The following is a 19,866-nucleotide window of genomic DNA, read 5'->3' on the forward strand; positions in this document are numbered from 1 at the left end:
ACACTCTGTGTCTTTGTGCCAAAAACAGCAGCGTCTTTTCGGTTAACAGCCGAACGCGCTAACCAATTGTGCCACAGAGACTCACTGGCATGTGTGTTCTGCCTTTGGCCTGATTGCATTGCTATTTTTTTCTGATTGGCAGAAAACCTGAACTTTTTTCTGAAAAAGGCACGCCTCTCTTAGCACTGCAGTGCATTAGACTGCTCCCTTGCTTCCCTGAGCCCCCAAATACACAACCACCTTGGGCACAATAGAAGACACATTCCAGCAGAATTAGCAAGAGTGCACCAAGGTTTCTATATGTAGGTACCTTGCTGAGAAGCAAGACCTGCAGTTGCATTCTTCTGTTAAAAGAGGGCAGCAGAGTGCACCAAGAGAACTTGGGGGAAGTAGCTTATGTTAACTACTTGCCATGATCTTTATAGATCCCTCTGTTTGACTGGGTGAATTCTAATTTCTGGGGTAGAGTAAGCAATTTTTGGATCTAGATGCTGTGCGCAACAGGAATGCTATATACTGCACTGTACTGCTACTGAAAAGTTACCAATTTTACAGGATGTTCAGGTAAGCTTTGTTTCAGAAAACAACTTGCTAGAGGCACTAAGACAGATTACTGGGACAAAGGAAGAGGGTTTGGGGATTAACACATCTCCTATGAAAGGTACAGTCACGCCTGAGACAACTCTGAGTGTCACCTCAAATTCTAAGAAATGCAAACTAGGGACCTACGCTTTTTATTGCCAGTGGATCTTTGTGTTTCAGACAAATGTCCACGTCTCCCAGAGCCCCTTGCAATGCACTTAGGGAAATGGGGGAAGGTGCTGTGAAGCCCTCTCGCTGACAATGTCTCTCTTGTCTATAATGTATCTATGAGAGAGAGAGAAATAGGCAATGCGAGAGTGAAAAAGTAAAATGGAAATGTGTCTACTGAGACCAGTATAAGGGGAAATCCTCACAATCCAGGACCGACAGTTGATTGGGAGGGCGCTTACAGGTTTCCGACACCAGACCGGTACCTGAACTCACAAACCCAAACTGCAAAGTGATGCCCATTGCCACTAGACTGCCGACCCCCTTTCGGGGCCCCAACATATATCCTTTAGTCACACCTGGAGTTCCCAGGACAGTGCAGCATTCAGCGATTACACGAAAATATTGACAGCGCTAGGAGGCCATGCAAATGGCAGAGGTATGCTTTACAAAGCCCACGTAGCGTGCACAAAACAGCACATCAGTCAGGCCCACTTGAAGAGATGGTAAAGAGGAAATACTTCTGCTGCATCCAGTAAAACATAGAGATTGGCCTGCTTTAAAGGTTGACCATGTCCTTCATGGGTGTCTGTCAATATGATACTTCCCTGCTGCAAAGTTTACATTCGAAACGCCAGAACAACTAGGCCCAGAGCACAAAGATGCAGTCAGGTTCAAATAACGAGATACTGAAGAGCAATTTTGTATTTCAGAGTGGGAAAAGGAAGTATGACCCCGACGTGATTTGAACACGAAACCTTCTGATCTGGAGTCAGACGCTACCATTGCGCCACGAGGTCCTTGTGGCAGTCCACCTGGTGTGTCTGATGACAGAATAAAGGTAGGAGACGTACATGGACCTGCAGAGCCTCATTGCTTCTTTAAGTAGACTGGCTAGGATAGCTTCCTTCTGTGCATCAGTACACGCTGCAGCCAAACCCTTCCCATGAAGTCTTGATGTTTATGAATTGAATGGCAAGTTTTGAAAAACTAAAGCAAGCGAGAAGAATTGCTTACAGTTTATTGGATTTTTTGGACGTCAGCAGACGAGACCTGCGAGAGGTAAACAGAAGTTCATAGTTGGTCATGCTGAATTTTTGAGCCAAAATGCATCGTTCCTGGGTGGGCTTGAACCAACAACCTTTCGGTTAACAGCCGAACGCGCTAACCGATTGCGCCACAGAGACTCATGCAGTGCTTACACTGGGGCCTGATTGGTGTGCTGTTTGCTTATGTTTCCCAGGCAACCTGAAAATATTTCTAAAATAGCTCTATTTCCCACAGCAAATCAGGGTATCAAGCACTTCCCTACCTCCCCTAATCCACAAACACAGGGGATTTAGTAGAGGACAGAGCCCATCAACAGTGCACCAAATGTCCTCTGTGTAGGCATAACTTGCTATGAGGAGAAAGCCACAGTTGCGCACTTGTGTTAAAAGGGGACAGTAGGCTGAACCCAGAGAACACGGGAGAAATGACTCAGGTTTACTGAATGGAACACTCTGTGTCTTTGTGCCAAAAACAGCAGCGTCTTTTCGGTTAACCACCGAACGCGCTAACCAATTGTGCCACAGAGACTCACTGGCATGTGTGTTCTGCCTTTGGCCTGATTGCATTGCTATTTTTTTCTGATTGGCAGAAAACCTGAACTTTTTTCTGAAAAAGGCATGCCTCTCTTAGCACTGCAGTGCATTAGACTGCTCCCTTGCTTCCCTGAGTCCCCAAATACACAACCACCTTGGGCACAATAGAAGACACATTCCAGCAGATTTAGCAAGAGTGCACCAAGGTTTCTATATGTAGGTACCTTGCTGAGAAGCAAGACCTGCAGTTGCATTCTTCTGTTAAAAGAGGGCAGCAGAGTGCACCAAGAGAACTTGGGGGAAGTAGCTTATGTTAACTACTTGCCATGATCTTTATAGATCCCTCTGTTTGACTGGGTGAATTCTAATTTCTGGGGTAGAGTAAGCAATTTTTGGATCTAGATGCTGTGCGCAATAGGAATGCTATATACTGCACTGTACTGCTACTGAAAAGTTACCAATTTTACAGGATGTTCAGGTAAGCTTTGTTTCAGAAAACAACTTGCTAGAGGCCCTAGGACAGATTACTGGGACAAAGGAAGAGGGTTTGGGGATTAGCACATCTCCTATGAAAGGTACAGTCACGCCCGAGACAACTCTGAGTGCCTCCTCAAATTCTAAGAAATGCGAACTGGGGTCCTACGCCTTTTATTGCCAGTGGATCTTTGTGTTTCAGACAAATGTGCATGCCTCCCAGAGCCCCATGCAATGCACTTAGGGAAATGGGGGAAGGTGCTGTGCAACCCTCTCGCTGACAATGTCTCTCTTGTCTATAATGTAACTATGAGAGAGAGAGAAATAGGCAATGCGAGAGTGAAAAAGTAAAATGGAAATGTGTCTACTGAGACCAGTATAAGGGGAAATCCTCACAATCCAGGACCGACAGTTGATTGGGAGGGCGCTTACAGGTTTCCGACACCAGACCGGTACCTGAACTCACAAACCCAAACTGCAAAGTGATGGGCATTGCCACGAGACTGCCGACCCCCTTTCGGGGCCCCAGCATATATCCTTTAGTCACACCTAGAGTTCCCAGGACAGTGCAGCATTCAGCGATTACACGAAAATATTGACAGCGCTAGGAGGCCATGCAAATGGCAGAGGTATGCTTTACAAAGCCCACGTAGCGTGCACAAAACAGCACATCAGTCAGGCCCACTTGAAGAGATGGTAAAGAGGAAATACTTTTGCTGCATCCAGTAAAACATAGAGATTGGCCTGCTTTAAAGTTTGACCATGTCCTTCATGGGTGTCTGTCAATATGATACTTCCCTGCTGCAAAGTTTACATTCGAAACGCCAGAACAACTAGGCCCAGAGCACAAAGATGCAGTCAGGTTGAAATAACGAGATACTGAAGAGCAATTTTGTATTTCAGAGTGGGAAAAGGAAGTATGACCCCGACGTGATTTGAACACGCAACCTTCTGATCTGGAGTCAGACGCGCTACCATTGCGCCATGAGGTCCTTGTGGCAATCCACCTGGTGTGTCTGATGACAGAATAAAGGTAGGAGACGTGCATGGACCTGCAGAGCCTCATTGCTTCTTTAAGTAGACTGGCTAGGATAGCTTCCTTCTGTGCATCAGTACACGCTGCAGCCAAACCCTTCCCATGAAGTCTTGATGTTTATGAATTGAATGGCAAGTTTTGAAAAACTAAAGCAAGCGAGAAGAATTGCTTGCAGTTTATTGGATTTTTTGGACGTCAGCAGACGAGACCTGCGAGAGGTAAACAGAAGTCCATAGTTGGTCACGCTGAATTTTTGAGCCAAAATGCACCGTCCCTGGGTGGGCTTGAACCACCAACCTTTCGGTTAACAGCCGAACGCGCTAACCGATTGCGCCACAGAGACTCATGCAGTTCTTACACAGGGGCCTGATTGGTGTGCTGTTTGCTTATGCTTCCCAGGCAACCTGAAAATATTTCTAAAATAGCTCTATTTCCCACAGCAAATCAGGGTATCAAGCACTTCCCTACCTCCCCTAATCCACTAACACAGGGGATTTAGTAGAGGACAGAGCCCATCAACAGTGCACCAAATGTCCTCTGTGTAGGCATAACTTGCTATGAGGAGAAAGCCACAGTTGCGCACTTGTGTTAAAAGGGGACAGTAGGCTGAACCCAGAGAACACGGGAGAAATGACTCAGGTTTACTGAGTGGAACACTCTGTGTCTTTGTGCCAAAAACAGCAGCGTCTTTTGCTTCTTTAGGTAGACTGGCTAGGATAACTTCCTTCGAATGCTGCAGCCAAACCCTTCCCATGAAGTCTTGATGTTTATGAATTGAATGGCAAGTTTTGAAAAACTAAAGCAAGCGAGAAGAATTGCTTAGAGTTTATTGGATTTTTTGGACGTCAGCAGACGAGACCTGCGAGAGGTAAACAGAAGTTCATAGTTGGTCATGCTGAATTTTTGAGCCAAAATGCATCGTCACTGGGTGGGCTTGAACCACCAACCTTTCGGTTAACAGCCAAACGCGCTAACCGATTGCGCCACAGAGACTCATGCAGTGCTTACACTGGGGCCTTATTGGTGTGATGTTTGCTTATGCTTCCCAGGCAACCTGAAAATATTTCTAAAATAGCTCTATTTCCCACAGCAAATCAGGGTATCAAGCACTTCCCTACCTCCCCTAATCCACAAACACAGGGGATTTAGTAGAGGACAGAGCCCATCAACAGTGCACCAAATGTCCTCTGTGTAGGCATAACTTGCTATGAGGAGAAAGCCACAGTTGAGCACTTGTGTTAAAAGGGGACAGTAGGCTGAACCCAGAGAACACGGGAGAAATGACTCAGGTTTACTGAGTGGAACACTCTGTGTCTTTGTGCCAAAAACAGCAGCGTCTTTTCGGTTAACAGCCGAACGCGCTAACCAATTGCGCCACAGAGACTCACTGGCATGTGTATTCTGCCTTTGGCCTGATTGCATTGCTATTTTTTTCTGATTGGCAGAAAACCTGAACTTTTTTCTGAAAAAGGCATGCCTCTCTTAGCACTGCAGTGCATTAGACTGCTCCCTTGCTTCCCTGAGTCCCCAAATACACAACCACCTTGGGCACAATAGAAGACACATTCCAGCAGATTTAGCAAGAGTGCACCAAGGTTTCTATATGTAGGTACCTTGCTGAGAAGCAAGACCTGCAGTTGCATTCTTCTGTTAAAAGAGGGCAGCAGAGTGCACCAAGAGAACTTGGGGGAAGTAGCTTATGTTAACTACTTGCCATGATCTTTATAGATCCCTCTGTTTGACTGGGTGAATTCTAATTTCTGGGGTAGAGTAAGCAATTTTTGGATCTAGATGCTGTGCGCAACAGGAATGCTATATACTGCACTGTACTGCTACTGAAAAGTTACCAATTTTACAGGATGTTCAGGTAAGCTTTGTTTCAGAAAACAACTTGCTAGAGGCCCTAGGACAGATTACTGGGACAAAGGAAGAGGGTTTGGGGATTAGCACATCTCCTATGAAAGGTACAGTCACGCCCGAGACAACTCTGAGTGCCTCCTCAAATTCTAAGAAATGCGAACTGGGGTCCTACGCCTTTTATTGCCAGTGGATCTTTGTGTTTCAGACAAATGTGCACGCCTCCCAGAGCCCCATGCAATGCACTTAGGGAAATGGGGGAAGGTGCTGTGCAACCCTCTCGCTGACAATGTCTCTCTTGTCTATAATGTATCTATGAGAGAGAGAGAAATAGGCAATGCGAGAGAGAAAAAGTAAAATGGAAATGTGTCTACTGAGACCAGTATAAGGGGAAATCCTCACAATCCAGGACCGACAGTTGATTGGGAGGGCGCTTACAGGTTTCCGACACCAGACCGATACCTGAACTCACAAACCCAAACTGCAAAGTGATGCCCATTGCCACTAGACTGCCGACCCCCTTTCGGGGCCCCAGCATATATCCTTTAGTCACACCTAGAGTTCCCAGGACAGGTCAGCGATTACACGAAAATATTGACAGCGCTAGGAGGCCATGCAAATGGCAGAGGTATGCTTTACAAAGCCCACGTAGCGTGCACAAAACAGCACATCAGTCAGGCCCACTTGAAGAGATGGTAAAGAGGAAATACTTCTGCTGCATCCAGTAAAACATAGAGATTGGCCTGCTTTAAAGGTTGACCATGTCCTTCATGGGTGTCTGTCAATATGATACTTCCCTGCTGCAAAGCTTACATTCGAAACGCCAGAACAACTAGGCCCAGAGCACAAAGATGCAGTAAGGTTGAAATAACGAGATACTGAAGAGCAATTTTGTATTTCAGAGTGGGAAAAGGAAGTATGACCCCGACGTGATTTGAACACGAAACCTTCTGAACTGGAGTCGGACGCGCTACCATTGCGCCACGAGGTCCTTGTGGCAATCCACCTGGTGTGTCTGATGACAGAATAAAGGTAGGAGACGTACATGCACCTGCAGAGCCTCATTGCTTCTTTAAGTAGACTGGCTAGGATAGCTTCCTTCTGTGCATCAGTACACGCTGCAGCCAAACCCTTCCCATGAAGTCTTGATGTTTATGAATTGAATGGCAAGTTTTGAAAAACTAAAGCAAGCGAGAAGAATTGCTTGCAGTTTATTGGATTTTTTGGACGTCAGCAGACGAGACCTGCGAGAGGTAAACAGAAGTTCATAGTTGGTCATGCTGAATTTTTGAGCCAAAATGCATCGTCCCTGGGTGGGCTTGAACCACCAACCTTTCGGTTAACAGCCGAACGCGCTAACCGATTGCGCCACAGAGACTCATGCATTGCTTACACTGGGGCCTGATTGGTGTGCTGTTTGCTTATGCTTCCCAGGCAACCTGAAAATATTTCTAAAATAGCTCTATTTCCCACAGCAAATCAGGGTATCAAGCACTTCCCTACCTCCCCTAATCCACAAACACAGGGGATTTAGTAGAGGACAGAGCCCATCAACAGTGCACCAAATGTCCTCTGTGTAGGCATAACTTGCTATGAGGAGAAAGCCACAGTTGCGCACTTGTGTTAAAAGGGGACAGTAGGCTGAACCCAGAGAACACGGGAGAAATGACTCAGGTTTACTGAGTGGAACACTCTGTGTCTTTGTGCCAAAAACAGCAGCGTCTTTTCGGTTAACAGCCGAACGCGCTAACCAATTGTGCCACAGAGACTCACTGGCATGTGTGTTCTGCCTTTGGCCTGATTGCATTGCTATTTTTTTCTGATTGGCAGAAAACCTGAACTTTTTTCTGAAAAAGGCATGCCTCTCTTAGCACTGCAGTGCATTAGACTGCTCCCTTGCTTCCCTGAGTCCCCAAATACACAACCACCTTGGGCACAATAGAAGACACATTCCAGCAGATTTAGCAAGAGTGCACCAAGGTTTCTATATGTAGGTACCTTGCTGAGAAGCAAGACCTGCAGTTGCATTCTTCTGTTAAAAGAGGGCAGCAGAGTGCACCAAGAGAACTTGGGGGAAGTAGCTTATGTTAACTACTTGCCATGATCTTTATAGATCCCTCTGTTTGACTGGGTGAATTCTAATTTCTGGGGTAGAGTAAGAAATTTTGGAACTAGATGCTGTGCGCAATAGGAATGCTATATACTGCACTGTACTGCTACTGAAAAGTTACCAATTTTACAGGATGTTCAGGTAAGCTTTGTTTCAGAAAACAACTTGCTAGAGGCCCTAGGACAGATTACTGGGACAAAGGAAGAGGGTTTGGGGATTAGCACATCTCCTATGAAAGGTACAGTCACGCCCGAGACAACTCTGAGTGCCTCCTCAAATTCTAAGAAATGCGAACTGGGGTCCTACGCCTTTTATTGCCAGTGGATCTTTGTGTTTCAGACAAATGTGCACGCCTCCCAGAGCCCCATGCAATGCACTTAGGGAAATGGGGGAAGGTGCTGTGAAGCCCTCTCGCTGACAATGTCTCTCTTGTCTATAATGTAACTATGAGAGAGAGAGAAATAGGCAATGCGAGAGTGAAAAAGTAAAATGGAAATGTGTCTACTGAGACCAGTATAAGGGGAAATCCTCACAATCCAGGACCGACAGTTGATTGGGAGGGCGCTTACAGGTTTCCGACACCAGACCGGTACCTGAACTCACAAAACCAAACTGCAAAGTGATGCCCATTGCCACTAGACTGCCGACCCCCTTTCGGGGCCCCAACATATATCCTTTAGTCACACCTAGAGTTCCCAGGACAGTGCAGCATTCAGCGATTACACGAAAATATTGACAGCGCTAGGAGGCCATGCAAATGGCAGAGGTATGCTTTACAAAGCCCACGTAGCGTGCACAAAACAGCACATCAGTCAGGCCCACTTGAAGAGATGGTAAAGAGGAAATACTTCTGCTGCATCCAGTAAAACATAGAGATTGGCCTGCTTTAAAGGTTGACCATGTCCTTCATGGGTGTCTGTCAATATGATACTTCCCTGCTGCAAAGCTTACATTCGAAACGCCAGAACAACTAGGCCAGAGCACAAAGATGCAGTCAGGTTGAAATAACGAGATACTGAAGAGCAATTTTGTATTTCAGAGTGGGAAAAGGAAGTATGACCCCGACGTGATTTGAACACACAACCTTCTGATCTGGAGTCAGACACGCTACCATTGCGCCACGAGGTCCTTGTGGCAATCCACCTGGTGTGTCTGATGACAGAATAAAGGTAGGAGACGTACATGCACCTGCAGAGCCTCATTGCTTCTTTAAGTAGACTGGCTAGGATAGCTTCCTTCTGTGCATCAGTACACGCTGCAGCCAAACCCTTCCCATGAAGTCTTGATGTTTATGAATTGAATGGCAAGTTTTGAAAAACTAAAGCAAGCGAGAATAATTGCTTACAGTTTATTGGATTTTTTGGACGTCAGCAGACGAGACCTGCGAGAGGTAAACAGAAGTTCATAGTTGGTCATGCTGAATTTTTGAGCCAAAATGCATCGTCCCTGGGTGGGCTTGAACCACCAACCTTTCGGTTAACAGCCGAACGCGCTAACCGATTGCGCCACAGAGACTCATGCAGTGCTTACACTGGGGCCTGATTGGTGTGCTGTTTGCTTATGCTTCCCAGGCAACCTGAAAATATTTCTAAAATAGCTCTATTTCCCACAGCAAATCAGGGTATCAAGCACTTCCCTACCTCCCCTAATCCACAAACACAGGGGATTTAGTAGAGGACAGAGCCCATCAACAGTGCACCAAATGTCCTCTGTGTAGGCATAACTTGCTATGAGGAGAAAGCCACAGTTGCGCACTTGTGTTAAAAGGGGACAGTAGGCTGAACCCAGAGAACACGGGAGAAATGACTCAGGTTTACTGAGTGGAACACTCTGTGTCTTTGTGCCAAAAACAGCAGCGTCTTTTCGGTTAACAGCCGAACGCGCTAACCAATTGTGCCACAGAGACTCACTGGCATGTGTGTTCTGCCTTTGGCCTGATTGCATTGCTATTTTTTTCTGATTGGCAGAAAACCTGAACTTTTTTCTGAAAAAGGCATGCCTCTCTTAGCACTGCAGTGCATTAGACTGCTCCCTTGCTTCCCTGAGTCCCTAAATACACAACCACCTTGGGCACAATAGAAGACACATTCCAGCAGATTTAGCAAGAGTGCACCAAGGTTTCTATATGTAGGTACCTTGCTGAGAAGCAAGACCTGCAGTTGCATTCTTCTGTTAAAAGAGGGCAGCAGAGTGCACCAAGAGAACTTGGGGGAAGTAGCTTATGTTAACTACTTGCCATGATCTTTATAGATCCCTCTGTTTGACTGGGTGAATTCTAATTTCTGGGGTAGAGTAAGCAATTTTTGGATCTAGATGCTGTGCGCAATAGGAATGCTATATACTGCACTGTACTGCTACTGAAAAGTTACCAATTTTACAGGATGTTCAGGTAAGCTTTGTTTCAGAAAACAACTTGCTAGAGGCCCTAGGACAGATTACTGGGACAAAGGAAGAGGGTTTGGGGATTAGCACATCTCCTATGAAAGGTACAGTCACGCCCGAGACAACTCTGAGTGCCTCCTCAAATTCTAAGAAATGCGAACTGGGGTCCTACGCCTTTTATTGCCAGTGGATCTTTGTGTTTCAGACAAATGTGCACGCCTCCCAGAGCCCCATGCAATGCACTTAGGGAAATGGGGGAAGGTGCTGTGCAACCCTCTCGCTGACAACGTCTCTCTTGTCTATAATGTATCTATGAGAGAGAGAGAAATAGGCAATGCGAGAGTGAAAAAGTAAAATGGAAATGTGTCTACTGAGACCAGTATAAGGGGAAATCCTCACAATCCAGGACCGACAGTTGATTGGGAGGGCGCTTACAGGTTTCCGACACCAGACCGGTACCTGAACTCACAAACCCAAACTACAAAGTGATGGGCATTGCCACTAGACTGCCGACCCCCTTTCGGGGCCCCAGCATATATCCTTTAGTCACACCTAGAGTTCCCAGGACAGTGCAGCATTCAGCGATTACACGAAAATATTGACAGCGCTAGGAGGCCATGCAAATGGCAGAGGTATGCTTTACAAAGCCCACGTAGCGTGCACAAAACAGCACATCAGTCAGGCCCACTTGAAGAGATGGTAAAGAGGAAATACTGTTGCTGCATCCAGTAAAACATAGAGATTGGCCTGCTTTAAAGTTTGACCATGTCCTTCATGGGTGTCTGTCAATATGATACTTCCCTGCTGCAAAGCTTACATTCGAAACGCCAGAACAACTAGGCCCAGAGCACAAAGATGCAGTCAGGTTCAAATAACGAGATAATGAAGAGCAATTTTATATTTCAGAGTGGGAAAAGCAAATATGACCCCGACGTGATTTGAACACGCAACCTTCTGATCTGGAGTCAGACGCCCTACCATTGCGCCATGAGGTCCTTGCGGCAATCCACCTGGTGTGTCTGATGACAGAATAAAGGTAGGAGACGTACATGCACCTGGAGAGCCTCATTGCTTCTTTAAGTAGACTGGCTAGGATAGCTTCCTTCTGTGCATCAGTACACGCTGCAGCCAAACCCTTCCCATGAAGTCTTGATGTTTATGAATTGAATGGCAAGTTTTGAAAAACTAAAGCAAGCGAGAAGAATTGCTTACAGTTTATTGGATTTTTTGGACGTCAGCAGACGAGACCTGCGAGAGGTAAACAGAAGTTCATAGTTGGTCATGCTGAATTTTTGAGCCAAAATGCATCGTCCCTGGGTGGGCTTGAACCACCAACCTTTCGGTTAACAGCCGAACGCGCTAACCGATTGCGCCACAGAGACTCATGCAGTGCTTACACTGGGGCCTGATTGGTGTGCTGTTTGCTTATGCTTCCCAGGCAACCTGAAAATATTTCTAAAATAGCTCTAGTTCCCACAGCAAATCAGGGTATCAAGCACTTCCCTACCTCCCCTAATCCACAAACACAGGGGATTTAGTAGAGGACAGAGCCCATCAACAGTGCACCAAATGTCCTCTGTGTAGGCATAACTTGCTATGAGGAGAAAGCCACAGTTGCGCACTTGTGTTAAAAGGGGACAGTAGGCTGAACCCAGAGAACACGGGAGAAATGACTCAGGTTTACTGAGTGGAACACTCTGTGTCTTTGTGCCAAAAACAGCAGCGTCTTTTCGGTTAACAGCCGAACGCGCTAACCAATTGTGCCACAGAGACTCACTGGCATGTGTGTTCTGCCTTTGGCCTGATTGCATTGCTATTTTATTCTGATTGGCAGAAAACCTGAACTTTTTTCTGAAAAAGGCATGCTTCTCTTAGCACTGCAGTGCATTAGACTGCTCCCTTGCTTCCCTGAGTCCCCAAATACACAACCACCTTGGGCACAATAGAAGACACATTCCAGCAGATTTAGCAAGAGTGCACCAAGGTTTCTATATGTAGGTACCTTGCTGAGAAGCAAGACCTGCAGTTGCATTCTTCTGTTAAAAGAGGGCAGCAGAGTGCACCAAGAGAACTTGGGGGAAGTAGCTTATGTTAACTACTTGCCATGATCTTTATAGATCCCTCTGTTTGACTGGGTGAATTCTAATTTCTGGGGTAGAGTAAGCAATTTTTGGATCTAGATGCTGTGCGCAACAGGAATGCTATATACTGCACTGTACTGCTACTGAAAAGTTACCAATTTTACAGGATGTTCAGGTAAGCTTTGTTTCAGAAAACAACTTGCTAGAGGCCCTAGGACAGATTACTGGGACAAAGGAAGAGGGTTTGGGGATTAGCACATCTCCTATGAAAGGTACAGTCACGCCCGAGACAACTCTGAGTGCCTCCTCAAATTCTAAGAAATGCGAACTAGGGTCCTACGCTTTTTATTGCCAGTGGATCTTTGTGTTTCAGACAAATGTGCACGCCTCCCAGAGCCCCATGCAATGCACTTAGGGAAATGGGGGAAGATGCTGTGCAACCCTCTCGCTGACAATGTCTCTCTTGTCTATAATGTATCTATGAGAGAGAGAGAAATAGGCAATGCGAGAGTGAAAAAGTAAAATGGAAATGTGTCTACTGAGAACAGTATAAGGGGAAATCCTCACAATCCAGGACCGACAGTTGATTGGGAGGGCGCTTACAGGTTTCCGACACCAGACCGGTACCTGAACTCACAAACCCAAACTGCAAAGTGATGCCCATTGCCACTAGACTGCCGACCCCCTTTCGGGGCCCCAGCATATATCCTTTAGTCACACCTAGAGTTCCCAGGACAGTGCAGCATTCAGCGATTACACGAAAATATTGACAGCGCTAGGAGGCCATGCAAATGGCAGAGGTATGCTTTACAAAGCCCACGTAGCGTGCACAAAACAGCACATCAGTCAGGCCCACTTGAAGAGATGGTAAAGAGGAAATACTTCTGCTGCATCCAGTAAAACATAGAGATTGGCGTGCTTTAAAGGTTGACCATGTCCTTCATGGGTGTCTGTCAATATGTTACTTCCCTGCTGCAAAGCTTACATTCGAAACGCCAGAACAACTAGGCCCAGAGCACAAAGATGCAGTCAGGTTGAAATAACTAGATACTGAAGAGCAATTTTATATTTCAGAGTGGGAAAAGCAAATATGCCCCCGACGTGATTTGAACACGAAACCTTCTGATCTGGAGTCAGAAGCGCTACCATTGCGCCACGAGGTCCTATTGGCAGTCCACCTGGTGTGTCTGATGACAGAATAAAGGTAGGAGACGTACATGCACCTGCAGAGCCTCATTGCTTCTTTAAGTAGACTGGCTAGGATAGCTTCCTTCTGTGCATCAGTACACGCTGCAGCCAAACCCTTCCCATGAAGTCTTGATGTTTATGAATTGAATGGCAAGTTTTGAAAAACTAAAGCAAGCGAGAAGAATTGCTTGCAGTTTATTGGATTTTTTGGACGTCAGCAGACGAGACCTGCGAGAGGTAAACAGAAGTTCATAGTTGGTCATGCTGAATTTTTGAGCCAAAATGCATCGTCCCTGGGTGGGCTTGAACCACCAACCTTTCGGTTAACAGCCGAACGCGCTAACCGATTGCGCCACAGAGACTCATGCAGTGCCTACACTGGGGCCTGATTGGTGTGCTGTTTGCTTATGCTCCCCAGGCAACCTGAAAATATTTCTAAAATAGCTCTATTTCCCACAGCAAATCCGGGTATGAAGTACTTCCCTACCTCCCGTAATCCACAAACACAGGGGATTTAGTAGAGGACAGAGCCCATCAACAGTGCACCAAATGCCCTCTGTGTAGGCATAACTTGCTATGAGGAGAAAGCCACAGTTGCGCACTTGTGTTAAAAGGGGACAGTAGGCTGAACCCAGAGAACACGGGAGAAATGACTCAGGTTTACTGAGTGGAACACTCTGTGTCTTTGTGCCAAAAACAGCAGCGTCTTTTCGGTTAACAGCCGAACGCGCTAACCAATTGCGCCACAGGGACTCACTGGCATGTGTGTTCTGCCTTTGGCCTGATTGCATTGCTATTTTTTTCTGATTGGCAGAAAACCTGAACTTTTTTCTGAAAAAGGCATGCCTCTCTTAGCACTGCAGTGCATTAGAGTGCTCCCTTGCTTCCCTGAGTCCCCAAATACACAACCACCTTGGGCACAATAGAAGACACATTCCAGCAGATTTAGCAAGAGTGCACCAAGGTTTCTATATGTAGGTACCTTGCTGAGAAGCAAGACCTGCAGTTGCATTCTTCTGTTAAAAGAGGGCAGCAGAGTGCACCAAGAGAACTTGGGGGAAGTAGCTTATGTTAACTACTTGCCATGCTCTTTATAGATCCCTCTGTTTGACTGGGTGAATTCTAATTTCTGGGGTAGAGTAAGCAATTTTTGGATCTAGATGCTGTGCGCAACAGGAATGCTATATACTGCACTGTACTGCTACTGAAAAGTTACCAATTTTACAGGATGTTCAGGTAAGCTTTGTTTCAGAAAACAACTTGCTAGAGGCACTAAGACAGATTACTGGGACAAAGGAAGAGGGTTTGGGGATTAGCACATCTCCTATGAAAGGTACAGTCACGCCCGAGACAACTCTGAGTGTCACCTCAAATTCTACGAAATGCAAACTAGGGACCTACGCTTTTTATTGCCAGTGGATCTTTGTGTTTCAGACAAATGTGCACGCCTCCCAGAGCCCCTTGCAATGCACTTAGGGAAATGGGGGAAGGTGCTGTGAAGCCCTCTCGCTGACAATGTCTCTCTTGTCTATAATGTATCTATGAGAGAGAGAGAAATAGGCAATGGGAGAGTGAAAAAGTAAAATGGAAATGTGTCTACTGAGACCAGTATAAGGGGAAATCCTCAAAATCCAGGACCGACAGTTGATTGGGAGGGCGCTTACAGTTTTCTGACACCAGACCGGTACCTGAACTCACAAACCCAAACTGCAAAGTGATGGGCATTGCCACTAGACTGCCGACCCCCTTTCGGGGCCCCAGCATATATCGTTTAGTCACACCTAGAGTCCCAGGACAGTGCAGCATTCAACGATTACACGAAAATATTGACAGCGCTAGGAGGCCATGCAAATGGCAGAGGTATGCTTTACAAAGCCCACGTAGCGTGCACAAAACAGCACATCAGTCAGGCCCACTTGAAGAGATGGTAAAGAGGAAATACTTCTGCTGCATCCAGTAAAACATAGAGATTGGCCTGCTTTAAAGGTTGACCATGTCCTTCATGGGTGTCTGTCAATATGATACTTCCCTGCTGCAAAGTTTACATTCGAAACGCCAGAACAACTAGGCCCAGAGCACAAAGATGCAGTCAGGTTGAAATAACGAGATACTGAAGAGCAATTTTATATTTCAGAGTGGGAAAAGCAAATATGACCCCGACGTGATTTGAACACGAAACCTTCTGATCTGGAGTCAGACGCGCTACCATTGCGCCACGAGGTCCTTGTGGCAATCCACCTGGTGTGTCTGATGACAGAATAAAGGTAGGAGACGTACATGGACCTGCAGAGCCTCATTGCTTCTTTAAGTAAACTGGCTAGGATAGCTTCCTTCTGTGCATCAGTACACGCTGCAGCCAAACCCTTCCCATGAAGTCTTGATGTTTATGAATTGAATGGCAAGTTTTGAAAAACTAAAGCAAGCAAGAAGAATTGCTTGCAGTTTATTGGATTTTTTGGACGTCAGCAGACGAGACCTGCGAGAGGTAAACAGAAGTCCATAGTTGGTCACGCTTAATTTTTGAGCCAAAATGCACCGTCCCTGGGTGGGCTTGAACCATCAACCTTTCCGTTAACAGCCGAACGCGCTAACCGATTGCGCCACATAGACTCATGCAGTTCTTACACAGGGGCCTGATTGGTGTGCTGTTTGCTTATGCTTCCCAGGCAACCTGAAAATATTTCTAAAATAGCTCTATTTCCCACAGCAAATCAGGGTATCAAGCACTTCCCTACCTCCCCTAATCCACAAACACAGGGGATTTAGTAGAGGACAGAGCCCATCAACAGTGCACCAAATGTCCTCTGTATATAGAGATCCTCTCTGTGCCCAGGCCCAACCGTGCGGGGGGAGGTGTGGCCCTTATCTTCCCTGAGTAGATTCCTGCCACTGTTACTCCCATGCAGACCTACTCCTCTTTTGAATGTCTTGTCTGCCGACTCTCTCTCTCTCCTAGCCATTCCCTTACCGTGGCTACTATCTATCGGCCACCTGGTCAAATTTCCTCCTTCCTCTCCGAGTGGGCGGACCTCTCCTCCTCACTCCTGTCCTCAACCACTCAACTCCTCTTTCTTGGAGACTTCAACATCCACCTGGATGCCTCCTGTCCCCCCTCTGGACTCTTTCGCAACCTCTGCGACTCTCTCTCACTCTCTATTCTCCCGTCTGGGCCGACTCATTCTGCAGGGCACACTCTTGATGCCCTGATCTCCTCTGACCTTCCCCTCTCTGTCCCTCTCTCCACTCCTCTCTCCTGGAGTGATCACTTTCTCCTCTCCTCCCACCTCACCTACCCCACAGGCAAAGCCACCCCCATCACTGCCACCTTCCTTCTCGGTCATCCGACCCATGAAGCGCGTGTCAGTTGAGGCTTTCGCTGCCACCTTCTTGCCCCCTCCTCCCCCTTCGGCTGACTCCCACCCTGACACAGCCCTCTCCACTCTCCACTCCACTATATCTGATACTCTTGATATCCTTGCCCCTGTCATGAGAATCCGTCTGAAGCCCAAAGCCAAATGTAACTCCTGGTATGACTCGGATCTCGTCACCCTTAAGCGCAAGTGCAGGGTGGCAGAGAGGAAATGGCGTGCTTCATGATCATCCTCTGACAAACTGGCCTGTCGCCTGCTCCAAAGGCAATACCGGCTCTCCGTTCTCACCAAGAAGAGAGCCCTTATCCAAGCCCGCATCTCTGCGGCATCTAACAATTCGGCCGAACTCTTTAAAATCTGCAAGGAGCTGGCCAACCCTGCTGCAGTCTCTACCTCTCCTGTCCCCTCCCAGGCCCTCTGCACGGCACTGGCCTCTCACTTCATTTCAAAAACTCAGGACATCCTGTCCTCACTCTCCTCCTATAACCTCCCCCCCTCTATTCCCTGCCCTTCCTCTGGCTCTTCTGCAGCCACCCCTCCTCTCTCCTTCTCTTCCTTTCCCCTTTTTTTCTGCTGACGAGGTTTCAAGACAAGTCCGATCTATGAAAGTCTCATCAAAACAGGTCCACCCCTGTTCCTCCAAAACTATCAAGGACCACATTGACTCCTTGGCTCCTGCCCTTGCTGACTTCTGCAGTCACTCCTTCGCCTCTGGAGTCTTCCCATCCCCTCTCAAGCACTCCCTTGTGCACCCCCTTCTTAAGAAACCCTCTTCCGACCCTTCCTGCCCAGCTAACTATCGCCCAATCTCTATCACTCCCTTCCTGGGCAAGCGCCTGGAGAAACTGGCCATCTCCCAGCTTAATCTCCATGCTGAATGTGTTGGTAGTCTTCATGACCATCAGTCTGGCTTCAGAGCTGCCAGAAGCACGGAAACTGCTCTCCTGAACATCTGTGAGGACCTGCTCTCGAACCTTGACTCTAACATTCCATGTGTTCTCATTTTGCTTGATCTCTCTTCTGCCTTTGATACTGTCAACCATACCATCCTGCTCAACCGTCTCCGTGATAACCTCGGTATCACTGGTCAGGCTCTGACGTGGCTGACCTCTTTCCTCTCAAATCGACCCTCCCAGGTCCAACTGGGGTCTTTCCTCTCTGACATCTTCTTCTCTACCTGTGGTGTCCCCCAGGGATCTAACCTCTCTCCCTGGCTGTTCAACCAGTATCTGGCACTTCTCGCCCACCACATCACCGCTCTCTGCCCCTACTTTCAGTGCTATGCGGATGATACCCAACTCATTTTCAGGCTACCCTCGGCCTCCTCTTCTCCTTCCCTCATCTCTGACTGTCTTTCTGCTATCCAGGAATGGTGTGCCGCCAACGACCTCTGCCTTAATGCCAGTAAGACTGAGATTCTACTCATCGGCACTCCCACTCCCTCCTTCCCTGCTGCTCTCTGGGCCCTCTTCCTACTCCTACCTGCAAGGCAAAAAACCTTGGGGTCATCTTCGACTCCACACTCTCCCTCTCTCCTCACATATCCGACGTATCTAAGAAGTCACACTACCAGCTACACCTCCTCAGAGGTATCCTTCCTTTCCTCTCCTTCCCCCAGAAGCTCACTGTCTCTAGAGCCCTGGTTCTCTCTAAGCTGGACTACTGTAACAGCCTCTATCTTAATCTGCTCGCCTCTACTCTCCGCCCTTTGCAACTCATCCAGAACAGGACTGCAAGACTTGTCCTTGGCCTCAAGCCCAGGGAACGTATCTCTCCAGGACTGAAATCACTACACTGGCTCCCAGTGACTGCGATGATCAAGTTCAAAACCCTCTGCATTGTCCACAAGGCCGTCTGGGGCCTTGGGCCAAAATACCTTCAACTCTCTCTTCCTAAATATCTTCCTTCTCGAGCTCTTCGCTCATCCGCCTCCAACTCCCTCAGGGTCAGCCGCTTCTCCAAACAACGAGTTGGGGGCAGATCTCTTTCCACTGCAGGGGCCTCCCTCTGGAACAGCCTTCCTACCTCCCTGAAACTTGAGGAGAACCACCTCCGGTTCCGGAAGCACCTCAAAACCTTCCTCTTTGCCTCCGCTTTCTCTCCCCCTCTCCCCTGCTAATAGTACTGAAACTGCACTGAATCTGCAACTGGGCCATTCACCGTTCTCGGCCCAGCCACTCTCCCCTGCACTGCCTCCACGGCAACCCCTGCACTACGGGACTGTGTCTGTATCCATACAGCCCCCCTTCCCAGCACTTGTCTGCACTTACCTCGCACTTCCCACCAGCTGGCCCTTGTTATTTATCCTGTATGCTGTATGCTTATAACCCTGTACTGCACTTTCCCCTCTCCCTTCCCCCATGCACTTTTCCCTTCCCCTCTTCCCTGGCACTTGCGCGATCTGAATGACACCTGGCCTAGTAAGATCGTTGTCTGTCTCCCCTTGCCCCCCCCTGCCTCGTCGCGCCTTGAAACACTTGTGTATAGGCGCGTTACAAATGCCTTATCATATCATAGGCATAACTTGCTATGAGGAGAAAGCCACAGTTGCGCACTTGTGTTAAAAGGGGACAGTAGGCTGAACTGTGGGATGTATTTACCCATGCATCCGAGCCCTACCTCAAAACTGTGCAGTACTGACATGAAAACATCATGATGGCCAGAGCTTCCCAGAAAATGCACAGGGAAATGCATGAAGAATAGGCTGCCACTCATTTTTGCCGATGTTATGGGCACAGAAGGAAACTGCCTAAAACCACCATGGGACTACCCACACAGTAGTCTGAAACCATTGGGAGTGGCAATGCTGATTGCCAAAAGCAAACCCATAACTGTGGAGAATTTGTTTTCTTAAATCCCAAAAAGGGGTGCAGTACCAGTACTCACCACTATCCAAAAGCCGGCGTTTTAAAACAACACCAGATTTTACTTTTTGCAAAACTGAATAAATGAACCCAAAACAGGCCAAAGAAAGACTTACTGAGAGGTGGATACAATGTAAAGTTATATTCTGAAGTGACTTGAAGGTTTATAA

General features: G+C 47.3%; 10 non-coding genes across 10 annotated transcripts; all 10 read right to left on the minus strand.

The window, feature by feature from the left end:
- Nucleotides 1-3,727: 3,727 nt before the first annotated feature.
- On the minus strand, nucleotides 3,728-3,799 carry TRNAW-CCA (transfer RNA tryptophan (anticodon CCA)). Its single transcript has one exon. It is a non-coding gene; the product is annotated as a tRNA-Trp (tRNA).
- A 313-nt stretch (nucleotides 3,800-4,112) lies between these two features.
- On the minus strand, nucleotides 4,113-4,186 carry TRNAN-GUU (transfer RNA asparagine (anticodon GUU)). The gene has a single exon. It is a non-coding gene; the product is annotated as a tRNA-Asn (tRNA).
- Nucleotides 4,187-7,004: 2,818 nt separating this feature from the next.
- Nucleotides 7,005-7,078, minus strand: TRNAN-GUU (transfer RNA asparagine (anticodon GUU)). The gene has a single exon. It is a non-coding gene; the product is annotated as a tRNA-Asn (tRNA).
- Nucleotides 7,079-8,866: 1,788 nt separating this feature from the next.
- Nucleotides 8,867-8,938, minus strand: TRNAW-CCA (transfer RNA tryptophan (anticodon CCA)). Its single transcript has one exon. It is a non-coding gene; the product is annotated as a tRNA-Trp (tRNA).
- A 313-nt stretch (nucleotides 8,939-9,251) lies between these two features.
- Nucleotides 9,252-9,325, minus strand: TRNAN-GUU (transfer RNA asparagine (anticodon GUU)). Its single transcript has one exon. It is a non-coding gene; the product is annotated as a tRNA-Asn (tRNA).
- Nucleotides 9,326-11,115: 1,790 nt separating this feature from the next.
- TRNAW-CCA (transfer RNA tryptophan (anticodon CCA)) lies at nucleotides 11,116-11,187 on the minus strand. Its single transcript has one exon. It is a non-coding gene; the product is annotated as a tRNA-Trp (tRNA).
- Nucleotides 11,188-11,500: 313 nt separating this feature from the next.
- On the minus strand, nucleotides 11,501-11,574 carry TRNAN-GUU (transfer RNA asparagine (anticodon GUU)). Its single transcript has one exon. It is a non-coding gene; the product is annotated as a tRNA-Asn (tRNA).
- Nucleotides 11,575-13,364: 1,790 nt separating this feature from the next.
- Nucleotides 13,365-13,436, minus strand: TRNAW-CCA (transfer RNA tryptophan (anticodon CCA)). The gene has a single exon. It is a non-coding gene; the product is annotated as a tRNA-Trp (tRNA).
- Nucleotides 13,437-13,749: 313 nt separating this feature from the next.
- Nucleotides 13,750-13,823, minus strand: TRNAN-GUU (transfer RNA asparagine (anticodon GUU)). The gene has a single exon. It is a non-coding gene; the product is annotated as a tRNA-Asn (tRNA).
- Nucleotides 13,824-15,612: 1,789 nt separating this feature from the next.
- Nucleotides 15,613-15,684, minus strand: TRNAW-CCA (transfer RNA tryptophan (anticodon CCA)). Its single transcript has one exon. It is a non-coding gene; the product is annotated as a tRNA-Trp (tRNA).
- Nucleotides 15,685-19,866: the final 4,182 nt, after the last annotated feature.

Source organism: Ambystoma mexicanum, chromosome 11 (genome assembly GCF_040938575.1).
Source record: "Ambystoma mexicanum isolate Mex_15411 chromosome 11, UKY_AmexF1_1, whole genome shotgun sequence".
Classification (NCBI taxonomy): domain Eukaryota; kingdom Metazoa; phylum Chordata; class Amphibia; order Caudata; family Ambystomatidae; genus Ambystoma; species Ambystoma mexicanum.